Genomic DNA, 10,674 nt, shown 5'->3' on the forward strand with positions numbered 1-10,674 from the left:
ATTCAATTTCTTTATAATCCAGCTTTGCTATAAACCTGAATTAACATTCAATTTCTGTATAATCCAGCTGAAACTTGAAAAATGAAATCAAGAGATGATAACTCATTTTCATATATATGAATGCCAAATTGTATATAAAATGTAGTGAACTTAAACAAAAAAATTGAAGATAATCTTGTAAATTAAATGGTTTCCATACGCTACATCAGTAAGAAAAAAGTAAACTGTAATAAAAAAAAGAAAGAATAAATTAATAAATCAAGATTAACAAAATATCCCTTCAAAGATTTTGACAGCACTGAAGAAATATTATATAAATATTACTATTAACATCATGTGAGTTCATGCATACTGACTAAATTGATATTTGTACATCTTTTTCTTTAGTGTAAGAATGAACCACAAGAACCCCGTAAGGCAGTAACATGTTTTTCAAATATGCTAATTCGGTAAAATGGTCACGTGTTGGCGATTATTTCTTCCTTTTGCAATTTTTTGTGATGACTCTACTCGATTAACATAATTGGATTATGAAGACATGCACAAATTAAAAGTTAAGGAAAGTAGTACTTACAGTCATATGTATATTCTTAAATCAACTATGCTAAACATAAACTTCAAATACTAACAAAACACAATAATGGTTACAAAATTACCTTTAACAACAGACGTTCCAAAAGTAAACAGAATTGTGATAAATCAAATATTGCAAAGTCCCGGTATTTATTACCAGCCAGAATTAAACGATAATGGAATTTCGGTCTATACCGGCACCATAATATCAGATTGGGGAGGAAGATTAGAATTAGAAATTGATAGAAAAGCAAGGATATGGGTTCGTGTGAGTAGGCAACAAAAACTATATATTCTAGTTCTATTATCAGTAATGGGGTTGAATATAAGAGAAATTCTAGAGAATGTTTGCTATCCTGAACTATTTTTGTCTTTTCTGAATGATATAAAAAATAGAGTCAAAAGAAAATGCTATTCTCAACAAAAACCCACGTGGCAACATTAAAATAAATTAAAGTTAACAAACCACAATACACAGGTGCATTCGCAGCCGCCAACTCAAGGCAACTTTCTTGTAGCTATAAAACAATCCCAAATAACAATAAAGATAACATTAAACCCGATCAAAATAAGCCCTAATTCACACAAAGAAACCCTAAATTTGTCTGACCTTTTATTTGAATAAAACTTAGAGGATGCAGGGGTTGTGCCACTGCCACCGTCACCCTTCCCACCACCACCGTCAGGCGAAGAACGTCTTTGAATGCTTGTTGCCTGTCATTGAAATCAATAGAGCAAACAAACAATTAAAACGTAAGGAAAAGACCCTAAATCAGGCACCCACAGATACCTTAATCGATGACTAAAGAACGATTTTAGAAGTGACGGTAAAGCAAATGAACAATTGAGGTTTCCGTGGATGAACGATTGAGATTTTAAAAATCCCTATTGTTTAAACAAGATGCAAGCTGAGAAATAAAAGGAATCGTAACTGAAATCAATTAAAAAGGAATTATATAAGATTGCACCCCTAGTATTGATTGCAATTGAATGTTAATGTCGCCGGAAGCTGACGGGTGGTCCATTGGACAACCCTTAAGTGATTTAAGACCGTTAATAATCATGCATTTAATCGGTTTATCTTGTGGAATTAGATGACTACGTTTACTCGTATAATTGCAGGTAGGAGATGTTAGATGATGAAATTACGAGAACGTGGGCAAAAACAGTAGAGAAAATGGACTTGGAACAAGAAAGTTATGAAGAAAACAAGTTGGCTTTGCTAAAAGCCACCGTAGCTTACGGTAGCCACCGTAAGCTACAGTGGGAGCTAGAGAAAAGGCCTGTCGTAAGGCAGTTAAAACCCACCGTAGGAGTTTAGGAAGCCACCGTAAACTACGGTGGCCACCGTAGCTTACGGTGGGCGCGACGCAGAAAATTGTAACTGCTTTATACCTTGTGTTTTGGGACGGCTTTGGACATTCTTATCATTATCTTGCAATTGGGGACGACCTAGGGTGATTTTCAGGTGCCATAGATCAATTATGAGTTGTGTAACTATAAAACACTTGTTTTCGATTCGTATGATTACTATAATCGAAGGGATGATGAACCGAATCATACTCGGCTAATTCTCTTTGTGTTTTCCCTCGGATTGTAAGGTTTATTTATGAATGTTTGATTGAATGTTTATGCAATTTATGAGATAATAGATTGATCTTATTGATTTCATTATTATGGTGTTTATGAATTGATTGTTAGATTGTTAGTTTATTGAGTTCGTGTTCTAAACCGTTAGTTCTTGGTGCTATAAGCAATCGAGATTAATCGGGACGGATTCAGGGTTTGATAAACGAATTGATATTTGAGTTATTACCTTGCATTTATAATCCAAGTACTTAGTCTTCAATTACACAATCGTTGCATAAGCATGAACTATATCTTTATCGTTCATCTCAGTTAAAAATTTATTTTGACATTCGTAGAAACCTGAAACCGAGGGAAGGCATATTTTCACATATTGATTTAAAACTCGTTAAACTGTTTTCAGTTCTTTTGTTAATCAAATCAACCAACCAAATACTTGATTTTATCAATTGCTTTTAGCTTAATATAGACAAATCACAAAGCTACTTAGTAACACATTTTCCATAAACTCTCTATGTTCGACACCCGCTTACCGTTATCTAATTAGTTGTAATCGGTTTATTTTTGAGTGAATATTCGACCTCACGTCAAATTCTGGCGCCGTTGTCGGGGAGTAGTGCGCAACGTGTGTTAGCTTTTGTAGTTTTTGTTTGTTATTTTCGGGTTTATGCTGGTTGTGTTAGTGTGCAGGTATTTACTGGTGTATGCATACTAGAGGCTCTAACAGGTCATCACCACTGGCTATCGATCCTGAGATTGAACGGACACTTAGAAGAAACCGAGTCTCACCTAGGGAGAACAAGCTTCTTGGTTCTCCAACTGTATCGAACAGCACCATGGAATCACCAATTCCCACTTCGGGTCAAACATTGCCATCTACACCTCCACCAATTTCACATCCACCGATTACTACTACCATACCCATTTCATCAAGTGAGTTGAAGCCAACTCACACAACCGAACCCATAAATGCTCAATTCACCTACTCAACATCATCAACATTGCCACCTATTACTAACCCTTTCTCTACCTTTGGTGCTTCATCATCTCAACAAAATCAACAAGCAACATTTCAACAACCACAATCAAGTTACCAATATCAACCACCACCTTTCATGCAATATTCAAGAACACAAGGTGATGGTTATGGGTATGGATTTGACATTGAATTTGAGGGGTATGAAGTGGAAGGTTACTACACGGGGGGGGTGATGGAAGTCAACAGGTGAATCAAGGAAATTTTGCTTATGCACAAGGGCAACGAATGGAACTGGTGCAAGAGCTTAATAGACAACCACCACCGGATTTTCAACAACAAGCTCAACCGCAACCGGTTATTCAACAACAACAAGCTCCACAACAAGTGCAACTACAAGGGTAACAACAAGAGCAACCATTTCAACAACAAATAATCCAACCACAATTTCAACAATTTGCACCTCCAAGGCCCATCTATAGGCAAATGGGTCAACCAAGAGTACCAATGGGGCTACCAAGAAGGCATGCAAGAGAGATGGTACAGGGGATTGAAGCTCATTTTCGATCGATAATCACTACTAATTCGTCTCCGGTGGTTATTCCTCACAATCAACAAGGAAGTACATTTGAGGTGAGGACCGATTCCCTCCAAAGTCTACCAAAGTATAAGGGTCTAGCAACGGAGGAACCTTACTTTCACTTGGAAGCATATGACTCAATTTGCAACACGATTGGGGGTCAAGGGTTTTCGTCGAATGAGGTTAATTTGGTCTTATTTCAATTTCTTTGGATAATAAGGAAAATAGATGGTTTTACACATTACCTTCCGCATCCATTTATACTTGGGCCGAGATGAAACAACGATACTTGGAAGAATTTTACACGGCTCAAAAGACCAATGATGCAAGAAGGAGTTTGAGAACTTTCCAACAACTATCGGGTGAGATGTTTCATGAAGCATTTGAGCGTTTAACATGATTATTAAGAATTGTCCTCATCATGGTATTTCTCTTTGGGAATTGTTGAATGCTTTTCATGAGGGGTTGAGTATGGAAGATGAACGGGATTTAAGGTCAATCACAAATGGTTCATTTGGTACTAATTATGAACAAGATGATTGGGCATATTTGGAACAAATGGCGGTTATATCAAAGAGAAAGGCTCAAACTGGAAGAAGAGCAAGGCTGGCAATTGGAAGACCACAAGTACAATCCATGGAAGAAGGAGGGGGTACAAACTACTAATCAGGTAATCGATGTTTGTACAAAGTGTAATGAGTTGGGTCATGCTTCGGAGGTGTGTACGGTGGGACTAGTACAAGTAGAAGAGGTGAATGCACTTCAAGGGGGAGGTGGTAGGAATTACTATATGAACTCCAACACTTACCAACCCGGTTTGAGAAATCATCCGAATTTTCACGGCTACTCAATCCAACTCGAATTTTCAAGGAAATTATGTTCCTCGCCAACAATATAATAATCAAGGTAATTTTCATGGAGGGAATAATCAATGGTTTCAAGGTCAAGGGGTTGGTGGTCAAAGTGGGTCAATGGGTCAAAGTTTATCAAGTGGAAATGAAGTCATGGACATGTTGAAGATGATGCAACAAGACATGCAACGGAGAAATCAACTCGATGAAGCTCGAATGCAAAATGATGAAGTCCGAGACAAAGCCATCCAATCATTGACCACTCAAATGGGCCAACTTGCAAGCGATGTGGCGAATTTGAAGAAAAATAGCTTGAGCTTAAAGAAGGGGAACATCGTGCATATCAATGCGGTAAGTATTTTACCTAATTTTGGAATTTCTAGTGTGTAAGTTGATCCAACACCACAACTTATTGAGGGGGTGGTGGAGAATATTAGTGATGAGATTGAAAATGTGGGTAATTATGAAACAACTTTAAAAAATAACTCTGAACTAGAACCGAACGAAACATCTATTTGTGAAAATTGTTCTTGTGATAAATGTTTAAATGACAAATTAACCAAAATAAGGGATGAAAGTGTTGATAATAATACTATCCCGAGTAAACTTCAAGACCCAGGAGTTCCCCTTTTATCAATTCAAATTAGTGAATTTAAAACTGATCGGGCACTGCTAGATCTTGGAGCTTGTGTTAGTATCATGCCCGGTAGTTTATATGATCAGTATGAGTTCAGTCCTCTACAAAAAGTAAACACCACCGTGGTTTTAGCGGACCAAACCCATACACTTACTCGGGGCATGATATATAATGTGATGGTACATGTGGAGGACTTATGTTGCCCAATTGACTTTCTAGTAATTTGATTATGCTAAAAATGTAACTAACACGCAACCCATAGTCATATTGGGTAGACCCTTCCTTGCCACTTCGCTTGCAGTGATTGATTGTGCTAAGGGGACACTGGGAATTAAATTTGGGAATCGTGATAAACGATTATTATTATTTGAAAACACTATTGACCCTATTGTTGACAAGGAAAGCCTGGAGTCGGATCTTGTTAACAAGTGTGTATCCTTGAGTAAGGATCACACGAAAGTGGAGTGTTTTGTGATTGATAGGTCAATTGAGAAGAAAGAAGTTGAACATCAACATAGTGAGAAGGTGGCAGAAAAAGGTGGCCGACCAAGGAAGACAAAAGTGAGACATCCACATAACCTAAATGATCCAGGGTGGAGATTGAGGATGTTCGGGCCCGACCCTGGTTTGCCGGAAGACTGGAAACAGTTTCTTGAAAAAGGTGGTAATTGTACATTTCTTGAAACAGTTTATAACGAGAAGGCTGCACGGGAGTGGGCCAGTCACCCACCTTGAATGTCATAAAAGTTTCAAAAAGGTGGTAATTGTACATTTTGTATATTTTTATTTTTATTTTGCATTATAATTTCTAGTTTGTTTGTTATTAATGGTATTTTAAGCATACCATCTTAGCAAAAACCAAGTGTGGGGAAATTCTTATGGATTTCTTTTCGACACTGTGTTGGGTGTAGGGTAATTTTCATGTTAAAAAAAAACAAAAAATATAGAAAAATGTGCCAAAACCATACACTGGGGACAATGTATCCCAAGTGTGGGGATGTGGAGATATTTTTGAGAAAATTTCAAAATTTTTGAGAAAATTTTTGTGTGCGGTTCAAAAGATGTGTTGAGATAAAGGTCTCTTTTCATGGTCATAATTCCCTTCTGTGAGTTTTGCCAAGTTTTAAAAGAAATGGTAATATATTTTTAGCCAAGAGTGACATGTTTTTGGTTATTTATTTCATGTAACATGTTGGTAACAAATTTTGGGTTGGAACTTTATTCCACAGGTTTTCATGGTTGGAATTATTTGAAGATAGCAGTGTGACCCTTCTTGTTAGAACTTGTGTAATGAATGCGTTCCGAGACCTTAGCTTGGCATTAGTGCAAAAATGATAGAGGCATTTAGGTATATCCTCGTTTGGATGAGTGTGAGTGTGGGTTTTGGGGGTTGAGCCTCATACAGTATACATATGAGCGTGATTAATGAGAGGGGTGGGGGTTAGTTCCTTTAGAAGCCATTTCTTGGACTAATTGTTTATCAATCAACCCCTTTGTTACATTTGTGAGACGATCCGACTTAGTAGGTTATTTCTTGTAATTGTATTGTTGTTGGTAATTGATATGAGTATTTGGTATTATGTTTGTTAGAAAGTTGAGAGTATGCAAAAAAAAATGAGATTCATTATCCAAAGTATGGAGATTCAAAAAAAAAGGAAAAAAAGTGAGTTAGTGGTGTATATAGTTTTTTTATTTTATTTTCATGTTTTTCTTAGAATGTATGTAATAAGCCGGATCGGATCCGAACACTTGGCCCCGTTATAACCCATGATAAGCCCTCTTGATTTGCACGAGTGTCTATGCATTTATTAGGTGGAGGTTCGATAGTTACACAAGCTTATTATAATAGACTGGCACACGTGCATTTGGGTGGACTTGCACATCATGCTAGCTTTGAGAAAAGTTATTGGGTGGAAAGTTCAAGAGGGTGTGTTGCGTGAAAGAAAAACAGGAAACATGTTAGGTTTGGTTGAATTTCTAGGTTTGATAAATAAACGTGTTAATAGTTCAAATACAAAATATGTGGGAATAGGGTATGACTTGGGACCTTAATCGATATGCGTTTGTTGAATGAGTTAATGTTTAACTTTGAATGATTGATTTGCTTGAAGGCAAGCAACGAGTAAGTGTGGGAATGTGACGGGTGGTCCATTGGACAACCCATAAGTGATTTAAGACTGTTAATAATCATGCATTTAATTGGTTTATCTTGTTGAATTAGATGACTACGTTTACTCGTATAATTGCAGGTAGGAGATGTTAGATGATGAAATCATGAGCACGTGGGTGAAAACGGACTTGGAACAAGAAAATTATGACGAAAACAAGTTGGCTTTGCTAAAAGCCATCGTAGCTTACGGTAGCCACCGTAAGCTACAGTGGGAGCTGGAGAAAATGACTGTCGTAAGGCAGTTAAAACCCACAGTAGGAGTTTAGGAAGCCACCATAAGCTACGGTGGTCACTAGAGGTGCACAAATCGGTTTTTTTAAAAAAACCGGTTCGGTTATTAACCGGACCGGTTTTTTTTGCCCGAAAAAAAACCGGTTCGGTTAATAACCGGACCGGTTAATAACCGGTTTTTGTATGTCAAAACCCTAACCGGTCTAACCGGTTAGGACCGGTTTAGAAACCGGTTAGAACCGGTTAATAACCGGTTAACCGGTTTTTTTTTTAAAATAACCGGTTAATAACTGGTTTTTTTCATAATAACCGGTTTTAAAAAAAACCGGTTTTTCCATTAACCGGTTTGTTAACCGGTTTTGGCTCTAAAACTTGTAACCGAAATACGAACCGGCGGTTTGTAAACCGGTCAAACCGGTTTTAAAAAAACCGGTTTTCGTAAAAACCGGTTTCCGGTTTAAACCGGCAAACCGGTTCCCGGACCGGTTTTTTTGACCATCTCTAGTGGTCACCAGAGCTTAAGGTGGGCGCGACACAGAAAATTGTAACTGCTCTATAACTTGTGTTTTGGGATGGCCTAGGGGCGATTTTCAGGTGCCATAGATCAATTGTGAGTTGTGTAACCATAAAACACTTGTTTTCGATTCGTATGATTACTTTAATCGAAGGGATGATAAACCGAATCATGCTCGGCTAATTCTCTTTGTGTTTTCCCTCGGATTGTAAGGTTTATTTATGAATGCTTGATTGAATGTTTATGCAATTTATGAGATAATAGTTTGATCTTATTGATTTCATTATTATGGTGTTTATGAATTGATTGTTAGATTGTTAGTTTATTGAGTTCGTGTTCTAAACCGTTAGTTCTTGGTGCTGTAAGCAATCGAGATTAATCGGGACGGATTCGGGGTTGGATAAACTAATTGATATTTGAGTGATTACCTTGCATTTATAATCCAAGTACTTAGTCTTCAATTATCACAATCGTTGCATTAGCACGAACTATATCTTTATCGATCATCTCAGTTAAACATTTATTTTGGCATTCGTAGAAACCTGAAACTGAGGGAATACATATTTTCTCATATTGATTTAAAACTCGTTAAATTGTTTTCAGTTCTTTTGTTAATCAAATCATCCAACCAAATACTTGAATTTATTTTCTGCTTTTAGATTATTATAGATAAATCACAAAGCTACTTAGTAACACATTTTCCACAAACTTTCTGTGTTCGACACCCGCTTACCGCTATCTAATTACCTGTAATCGGTTTATTTTTGAGTGAGTCATCAACCTCACATTAGAAGCCAATTGTAATGTCGGGTGAGATGAACTGGAAGGTCGCCGCCGGTGAAGATCATAGATTTAGCGGCGTCTCCCGTTTTAATGTTAGCGGCGTCTCAAAATAGTGAAATTACCATTTTTTCCATCTAATATATTTTATATGTAATATAGATATAGATAAATCAAGTACACACATATTGAACTTGATATAGGGTGCTACAATCAATGCATCTATAACATAGTTTTTATCTGTTGACCAAGACATAAATTTTAGCCCTAAAGTTTTACAAGGTTGAAAGTTCACATACTAATGAAAAAAATAAACTTATATAAAGTGCGGAGTTGTAGTAAAAAACCAAAGCATATTAATTAAATTTTACCTAAAAGTCACATGTCCAAATCATACACATACTACATGTACATTATATATAATTTAAGAAACATAAAATATATTGAAAAATCTTCCGGTCCGATTTTATACGGTTGGTTTTTGGAATGAACCGTAAACCAAACCGTTCATTATGGTTTGAAAATTTTGAAACCGACCGACCGAAAGTTAAGAAAATAAACTAACCATGAAACTAAACCGATGATCGGTTTGGACGGTTCCACAGTTTTGAACCGAACCGTGAACACCCCTGGGACAAAGGAACAAATAAATGAATGAAAAGAAACAAACAACCCTTTTATAGCCCTTTCTTTTTCATCCAGAATTGTTTTCTCATTAGATATGGGATCAACAAAAATGCAAAGTTCCAAGAGAATTGAAGATTTGATGCCTTTAAAGGGTTATACCTTATGTTTTGATATTTATAGTTACTTAAATTCTTAAATTATGTAAAATTATTATTATTTGTTATAGACACTCGTACATATGCTATAATTAAACTCGTATACAAATGCAATACGTATGTGTATCATGTGCTCATGTGTTAAGTGCTCGTATATAGGTATTATATGCCCATATAGTATTTGATTTACCTAGATATCCCGTTTTTTAAATTAAACTTTCATTCACCACACCAAACCGGTCCTAAAAAAAAGGACCGAAGGCTAAAAATCAACCTTACAACATATACAAAGGAGACTTACACCAATCTTTCTAACAATCTTTTTAGATCTAGATCTAGACTTTAGCCATAAAAACGATAGAGATTTAACACTCACCACAGTTTCCCCTATATTAACCTTCTTGCCATTAAAAATACTATCATTTCTCGCTTTCCAAATACACCAGACAACAACAATAATCACCCCGTGCACAATTCTCTTTCCCATCTTACCTCCCATAGCGGATTTGAACACTTCCATAAGATCTCTAACTGAGCATAAATGGGCCCCGAACCACACCATCTCTTGATCCCCTCCCACACCGAAATAGAAACAAAACAAGCCGAAAAATATGATCTGCAGATTCTTCACATGACCCGCATAATGCGCACATCTTATTCGAAATATCCACGTTTCTCTTCACAAGTTCCAATTTGGTAGGCAATCGATTCATCTCCTCCCTCCACGCCATAATATTACATTTTTACGGAATCCAATTGACCCATTTCAGCACATAACTATTGTCATATTGGACCCTTTCGAGCCTCACCTTTCTTACCGAACTATCTGAAAAAATATTGGACTTATCCCCAACCCAAGACCAATTATCCTTACCTACCAACAGCTGCACATCTGCCCCAACAGATAACGATTGCTGCCACTCCCTAACTTCATCTTCTATTTGGACTTTATCCAACCAATCAACTTGCATATAACTAGTATTATCCGTAACA

The sequence above is a fragment of the Bidens hawaiensis genome, unplaced genomic scaffold (genome assembly GCF_021521415.1).
Source record: "Bidens hawaiensis isolate Kalapana, Puna unplaced genomic scaffold, B.hawaiensis_p1.1 tig00041148_1, whole genome shotgun sequence".
Taxonomy (NCBI): Eukaryota; Viridiplantae; Streptophyta; class Magnoliopsida; order Asterales; family Asteraceae; genus Bidens; species Bidens hawaiensis.